Raw genomic sequence first — 8,267 nt, 5'->3', positions numbered from 1 at the left:
GCTTTTGCCATTTTGCCATTTTTGTGTAGCGCACATTTGGGGGCTTATGTAAGGCAAGTTTGGGGACTTACTTTCTGAGTTTTCTTTACTTTTCCTTCCTTCAGCCAGAGAAATACACACACCGACCAAATGTAATTATTTTACAACAACAGATTTTGGTTTATTTTCTTGCTACAGAAATTGTAATTATTTTTGCAGAACCCAAAACTCCCTGGACAACAATTGGGCAATTTCTTTGTTAATTTCAGCAATTGCCCGAACAATAAACAGACATTTCTTCTCAAGTGGGCTCGACAATGGGACTGGCTGGCAGAAAGGACACTGATTAATATCTCTGGTGTGAAGGCAGCAGGACTGCAATGCAGGGACTAACACCCACCACAAAATATATGTGGTATACCCTGTTAGCTTTTGTTGGATTTTTTGACCCGAATGTCGCACAATTTGCCAATTTCATTGTCATTTATCACTTGACAAGCACTTTCTGCAATTTATCAAGTCCCAGCTCGGGCTCAAAAGGCCACAGAATTATGTTAAGATCCCCCAAAAATGGCATAAGAAATTCAATGGCAAAGTTTTTCGCTCACCTTTTTTGTCTCATCTCTTTTTCCCTGTCACTGGCATTACATTTCTTATGCAAAAAGTTGCGAAACACCAAAGAAAGTTTTTAATTTATTCAAGTCTCTCTCTCTTTCGCTACGTGATTAGGGCAGAAGTTTAGCGGCGAATGTTCCATTTTTAATTTACAGAAAAAATCCCATCAACTGACCCAGTAGTGAATTGTAAGATCAGGGCAATGATATTCTGCTGGCTAGTTAATTACATTTCCATTTTTCATTTAACATCGCAAATGAGAACTGGCAGCTGAACTGAAAGTCATGTCAAGGTTAGAGCAGTTTTATTGATTGATTATGGGGCTTGGGTTCATGAATGGCATGTCTAGTCCGCCAGGACTTTAGTTCCTTGTGTACGTGGCATAAAAACTTTCTCACTTTGCATTTAAAGTTTGCTCGCCCCAATCAGCAGTCGAAAACCTTCAAAAATCCAAACCACGTAAAAGCAATTACGAGCTCCACTTTTTTGTGTGCTGAAACTATTTTTGCAGCTTCTTTCATTCACTTATTTACCAAGTAGTGTGAGAAACTTTTAATGCACCGATCGATATGAGCCCAAGGACTTGGCAGGACGAGGCATAGCAGCAGGAGGCGTCTTCTCAAAGGTAAATTAAGGTGTGCCTTCATTTTTGCCGCGTGCGTGTCCTTTGCCCAAGGTGTGGGTGTGGCTGTTTCTGGGCGGGTGGCTTTCTGCTTGCCTGTGGTCTGCTTAAATATAACAACACTTTGTGCGGCGGGGCCAAATTATATGGCACAGCCGTCCGTCGGATGGCCAAGTCGAGTCGAGTCGGGCCAACGTACCCACCTAAGAGTGGTTGGAAACAAGGTTACCTGGTACGCACCACGCAGCCAAAACAGAGAAAAATGTCTACAAGGCACGCGAGCCAAGCGTACCACAAGAAACCGAGAAAACGAGCCTCGTCAGGCGCCCACAATAGACCAAACAAAGCCCGGCCACACAAAACACAGCCGAGAAAATGAGGAAAATTTAGAAGTGGAATGAAAACAGTCGAACTTCTTAAGCGCAAACAGCACTATGGTATAAATATAGGGAAACTTATTCAGCTTAACGAGCTATGTTTTGTTCTAGGCAGATATATAGGAAACCTGGGAAGTGCTTTAGTAGTAGTAGATTCAAACGAAAACAGTCTATTAGAAATTTTTAAAATCCATTGTCAATTATGTCTTATCTTGAGCTAATATTAACAAAGTCTTTTAAAATTAAACAAAAACAAACTAAAATCTCTGTAAGGATATGAGTAGTCCCATTAGCACGCTCACCAGGCGCGCTTCGTCACTACGTATTTTAACGTTCATCAAAGAGATGTTTTTTCAGAACTTATATCAAGTTTATTTTAGAAAAAATTTAGTTCGACTTTGAAGTTCAAATTATTTGTAAATAATGTAGCAAATGTATAATTTCCTTTGGAAGTTCCACTTTAATATACCTAGTTTCTATTTAACTGGTTAAATAAAATTCACACTACCGCTAATAGTAAAGTGCTTAAGGAGGCTTTACTGTTGAGCTGGTTTATATGCAACGTCGATTTGCGCAGCAGTTAAGCTTAATACAAATTTAATTTACAGCTAATTGTTCGACCCGAGAGATGTGCCATCATTTGTCATTTTGCGAAATGGAGCCGCCTAGGCGATTAATTAATTCTTTGCCACAAAATGGGGCAAACAATTGAAATTCGACACTGAAAGGTGGCTGCGGAAGTCAGCGGAAAGTGCCCAAGTGGCCAGGATCAGGATGCCAGAGCCTCGAGGGCGATAAAAAAAACGAGGATAGAATAGACTTCAAAGCGCGGCAAAGAAACCAACCAACCAGACTGCAGCACATTTAATTGCGTACCTTAATGTTTATTTTCAATTAAGAATTCACTCATACCCAGAACGAGTGCTCTAAATCCGTGGTATGATGTCCTACGCCTTTTGGCAATTAGACGGCGGACTAGACTGGCATCTGCTTGGATGCAAGCGAGCCACAACCACTCTTTAACCACCACCGAGCAAGAAAAATAAAAACAAACACAGCACTTGTAAAACATCATGCTGCGCCTTTCGGGTCTGCTTTTGCCCAAGGTGAACCCCCATCTCCATCCAACCCCATCCCATCCAACCAACCACCCACCACCTCACGCCCACTCAACCCCTGTTAGTTACATTCTATCGATTTTTATATAGCATGTGCAATTCGTGTGGGTATTTTTGAATATCTTCGCACAGTTTCTGGGTAACAAGAACTAACGCTAAATGCTGCCAAATACTCAGCTGGCCTAATTGGATTGCTATGACCGCAACCAGTTTTTGGCATGTCCTGCCGCTAGCAAAAAAAAAAAACCCCTTTAACCCTCTGTCTCAGGAGGTTTAAACTATGTATATTACGCTTAAAATATTTCCACTGCCATCCAACTTGATGGCTTCATAGTGCCGCCGATCCTTTCTGTGCTATATTGACAGCTTGATAGACAGCAGGATACCTGCCAGTTGGATTTGGGATTGTTGTTGCTGCGCCTGTCAGTGGCAGTGTCTGGATTTTTGTCATGGGACACGGCATGGGGGGCATCCACAAGCGACCCCGGGGCGCAACGTTTGACGGCAGTCGCAGCCACACATCCACTGCCACTGTGGGTGTCCAGGAGGGGGAACCGGCAGGACGCTGCGCCAAAGTTCATTTCGGAGCTGAGGTGACGCGCCAGCAAGTGGCGGCCCAAAGGTAAACAAGCTATGATACGAACTCAGAAACTGCTCCTGACACCAGGATTTATCCGAACTGAAGGTGCAACTACATGAAAAGTCACCACACTTGGCAGTGCAACATACGAGGGTAAAAAATGGCCAAAGCTAACAAAAACTGATGCGATTTTTATAGGAGCACTGCAGATAAGATTTTTGATTTGAGTCAACTTATTGTTTGTGACTTATAGTTATGTGAATATATTTGGTTTATTAACTTAATTGAATTGAGCGAGAGGATAAAGTAAAGGAAGGTTATTATGATGAAACTGAGAAAACCAAGAACTTAATTGACAGCTAACAAATTTCCCAGCGGATTACCCAACTTACTGATGCTTGATTAATAGCGGCAAAATAAAAGATTAATGATTACGTGTACATTCCAGCCTATTAATAGTGTATTCAATAAATATTCAGTGGATACTTTTGACAGAAAGATTTTTGCATAAAAATCTGTCAAGTTTATTAGCTTTCAAAATGAAAAGCCAGAATATAAAAATTAAAATTTTAACGATATTCGGCTTATTAAAATCGGATACCACGCTCCATTTCATAAAATTACATTATCCCTGCGATTTCAGGCAGTTGCCAACCGGACTGCAGCCTTCATTGGGAATTCATAAAGGCAACCGAGCATAAGCTGCTGAAAATATGTATGTATATAAAAATTTTCAACCCGGTCCGCTTACATTGATTGCGTAAGCCCTCGGCAACACTAATTGCGAGTACTTATAGTTGCAATTGATTGCGCTCTTTATACTGGAGTCGACAAATCAGCTGACACGGAGTGTCACAGCCAAGGCCGAAGGATTCAGTATTCAGGAGCAAGAAGGGTAACATGAGCCGATGCCTCGTTAGCGTGGATATACTGGTGGGAAAGGATTCGAAGTTGCGAAAGGTAAAGAGTTGAGGATGATGATGAGGTGGGTCTGTAATTTTCCAACCGATACGAAATTGTATCTGCGGAAGCTGTGCGGGTGGACTACGCCTGCCAACAATCAGTATTGAATTACCAGTTAATTTAACTGAACCTGACAACGTTTTCGTAACGAGTTAAACTCGAATTGAACTTGCCCCATCCAAGAGAAGAACCAATTGTTAATTAGTTTTCAAGAAAGTATTTTTTTCTAAGCAATCCAAATTGAAAAATTTATATTTAACGTAGAATTTATCAATTTAATTGCATTAAAAAGCAAACACATAAGAAGATTATTTTAGAGAACCATATGAGAATAAGGTTTTTGGTGAATAGAAGTGGTATGATTTATTAACAAAAAAAGTAGTTATTAATATTAACATTTTTGATTATTTGATATTTACAACAAAAGCAAACACATAAGAAGATTATTTTAGAGAACCATATGAGAATAAGGTTTTTGGTGAATAGAAGTGGTATGATTTATTAACAAAAAAAGTAGTTATTAATATTAACATTTTTGATTATTTGATATTTACAAGAAATTCAATTTGAATTTATATAACTTATTAGAATTTCTGTTTGCCCAAGTAAATAAGTAGGAAACTAATGTTGGAATTGCCAAACAGATTAGGAGAAAATGGCAGAGAATGCATAAAATGGGTGGGCAATAAAATCTAATGGAATCTGCGCAAACTGAATAATATCAATAAAATTAAAATTAAGACGACGCTTTGCGCAGTGAGAGGAGATGTTGGACAGCGGAGTGAGAGAGAGGGCAGATAACTGAAAGTGAGAAGGAAGAAAAGCGGAACCCACAAAAGAGTGCTAAGGAATTTCCGTTTTGCCATGAGTGAGTGTGTGTGTGTGTGTGTGACTGTATGTGTGAGTGTCACGACGAGTGGTGGAATTTCAAAGGAACAGCGCCCATCAAAATGGCTGCCGAAAGTGTTGAAGTGTGTAAGTGAGCCAAAAAAGAAGGAAAACTAACAATGGCCGACATCAAAGCCACATTTGAGTGGAAGCAAAAGAGGTGGGTTACGGACAAAAATAAAACTGAAACCCCTGGGAAATGGATAAGTGTCCAAAAATATACAATCGTCGTACATCTGTGTGGTTTCGGAAGGCGAGTCCGCCAAAATTAATTGCAAATGTCGCGTGTTTTCTTTTTCTGTCAACATCAACACCAATGTCAACGGGACAAACGTTTGGTGTGCGTGTTCCTAGCTTCCCCGCCCCCTCGAAAATCGGAGAATGCAACTTTTGACATTTCGATGACCTTAGCTAACTTGCTAAGCGCGAAACAACAACGAAAACAACGCTTGCAGTTAATTTGTGCCCCCTCTCTCTCTATCTCTCTCTTTCACTCTCTGTGTCGTCTCTTTTCCCCTGGCCTGTAACCTAAATTCTTATTACTGTGTTTCAGTTTCCATTTTGTGAACCATGTTCCATTTGCCATTCCGTACCGCCAAAATGTATTTGCTCCCCACGCCATTTCCCGATTGACTTTGCCATTTTGCCTTTACTGTTATTTCATTCAAACATGGCCGCGTGGGTGTGGCCTTGTCACCCATACAGCAGCGTAATGCGAATCCTCTCCCACGCACACACGAAACACACACACACACACACACGAGCTAGGAGTCGTCTCGCCTGGAAGCGGTAGGCGGAGCCGTTATTGTCGTACATTCCTTCGGTTCCTGGCAGAATGAACACGCTCTGCCTTCCAGCGACCGCTTCCAGTGCCACCACCAATGCACATGTGGCTTCCAGCTGTTCATCAGCTGTTCAGCTGGCTTGGAAATCAGGGGCAAGCACTGTGGTGAAAGCTCTACGTTAAAATAGATTGCAGTTTGCAACCCCCAACCCCCCTCTGTCATCATCACATATCGAAAACTATAAAAAGTTGACATTACTTACTACCAAAATGAATGGATGGATTATGGACAACATTGGAAAAAGTCACGTTTTGCTCAAATTTCCCCTAAATTAAATATTTCTGCAACTTCTGTTTAACATAGTTCAATTTAATCTAAAATATTTATATTTCAAATTTTCAAATCACTCTTGGAAGTAATATTAAAATGTTAACTAGAAACTAAATATTTAATGCAAACTTTTCTGAGTGCACTTGACTGTAAATGGAATGGCAAACAATGTTCTAATTATTTTTGAGACGCACAAAGGACATTCTTGCTTACTGTTGAAATATTAAACATTCTGGGGCTTTGTCTGGATGTATAAGCCCCCAATTCAATTAACAGTCTGCAGATGACGTACCTCAATCACTCGGATCCATCGCAATCATTGCAGATGAACACGGCTACGTTTGAAAGAGAAATAAAGTTTTAATGCATATAAATTGTGGATGCCTAAAAGAGGGGCAGACTGTGAAAAATTAATGTGGACATATCACGGAGGCGATTGCCTGTATTGCCAGTCGACCAAGAAAAAGCCAGGTGAGGGCTGACAGGTGAGATGGTGATGATATTCCCCAATCTTCCGCCTCGCAGATTCGGTTTCAGTTTCGCTTACAGCTCCGGATTATTGTTCCTGATGTGGGTACGTGGCTCACGTGGTCCATTGGATGTGGATGCTCCGGCTCAATGACGTCAGCAACGGACTTGAACCGAAATCCCGCCTCACTGTCGAACTTTGACCTATGCTAAACTCAAGCCCAAAGCACTCAAATACATTTTTTAGATCGCCCGAGGGCGGTTCTGGCAAGTCTGTCGCTTTGAATTTATTTGTCAGCTTGATGAAAGGTCATTTGGATTCTACTTCTTCGGACAGACGTACATATGTACATATATCTAAGTGTCTGTCTGTCGCTGGATTTTCCGCTGTCCACCCGCCCGCCGCTGGTAGATTCATCATGTCAATTTGTCACTCACCTGGCCTGACAGCCCGTGTATTAGATGATATATATGTATATATGTGCAAGGCAGGGCCGTATTCACATCGAGGGTACATATGTTTTCTTATCAGTCAAATCAGTGGAGCCATCAATCAAAGCAGCAGTCTGCGGTTTTTGGCTCGGCAGTTGGATTGAGATGGATTGTGATAGATAATTACTTAAGACAGACAGACGGTGGCCAAATGGCGAGGAAACTGAAAAGTTTCGCATACCCAATTAGTCAAGGTCAAAAAGTTAATCCTGAATGCAAATCAAAAGTGTTTGCATAAAACTGAAGAACACTTAAGTGTGTGTCCATGAAAACTTTTAATAGCTTTTCAAACATAATTAAATATTAATTTAACAATTCTCCATCAACCGTACATGTATGTGAAAGCAGAAAATAAGAAATCATGATATTACACTTAAAATGAAAATAGTTTTATTGGAGATATAAAAAGATACATTTATAAAAGAGATACATTTTATAGAATCGTAATAATATGATAAGTATACATCAAAGATATATTCTTCTTACAAACTAATCTTCAACTGTATTTATTCTATTATATCTGTGGAATAAACCTCACTTCTATTGATCCGTACATAATATAGAAAATATTAACAAGTTCTGCCATTATGTGATTTCGTCATTAATGTGCACCTATTATCAGCTGAATACAAAGACTTGATAATTGGTTCAATGTCGCAGTTTTTCGATGAGTATTCGCCTTATTTGCACATCTCTGCATAGATGTACGACGATACTGGTAATACGTAATGGGAATAATTATTAGATGCCTTGCTTCGTTTTTCGATGTAATTGCTGGCCAAGTGCGACGCCGCACTCGAGATTGGAGCGCCGGAGACCGTGGTTGCAGCTCATCTTAACCCAGAAATGAGGCGACATCTGATAAACACAAGCCCACATTACTATATTGTATTGGCAAATGCGGCAGCTAATGCCAGTGCTTTGTTTTTCGCTCCAATAGGAGCAGTATATGAGTGTCTAGTTGGCATGGCCATTACCATTACCAATGGCATCGCTATTGCCATTACCATTACCATTACCTTTGTCATGGCCAAGGGGAATGGGAGTAAG

At 40.5% G+C, this 8,267-nt stretch overlaps 1 long non-coding RNA gene across 1 annotated transcript; it reads left to right on the top strand.

Moving 5' to 3' along the window:
- Window positions 1-3,838: 3,838 nt before the first annotated feature.
- Window positions 3,839-6,994, top strand: lncRNA:CR45996 (long non-coding RNA:CR45996). Its single transcript, NR_133416.1, has 4 exons — window positions 3,839-4,006; window positions 4,057-4,251; window positions 6,583-6,742; window positions 6,795-6,994. It is a non-coding gene; the product is annotated as a long non-coding RNA:CR45996 (long non-coding RNA).
- Window positions 6,995-8,267: the final 1,273 nt, after the last annotated feature.

Source organism: Drosophila melanogaster, chromosome 3R, assembly GCF_000001215.4.
Source record: "Drosophila melanogaster chromosome 3R".
NCBI lineage: Eukaryota > Metazoa > Arthropoda > Insecta > Diptera > Drosophilidae > Drosophila > Drosophila melanogaster.
The sequence above is the reverse complement of the archived record's forward strand: the minus strand, read 5'-3'. Positions and strand labels throughout refer to the sequence as shown.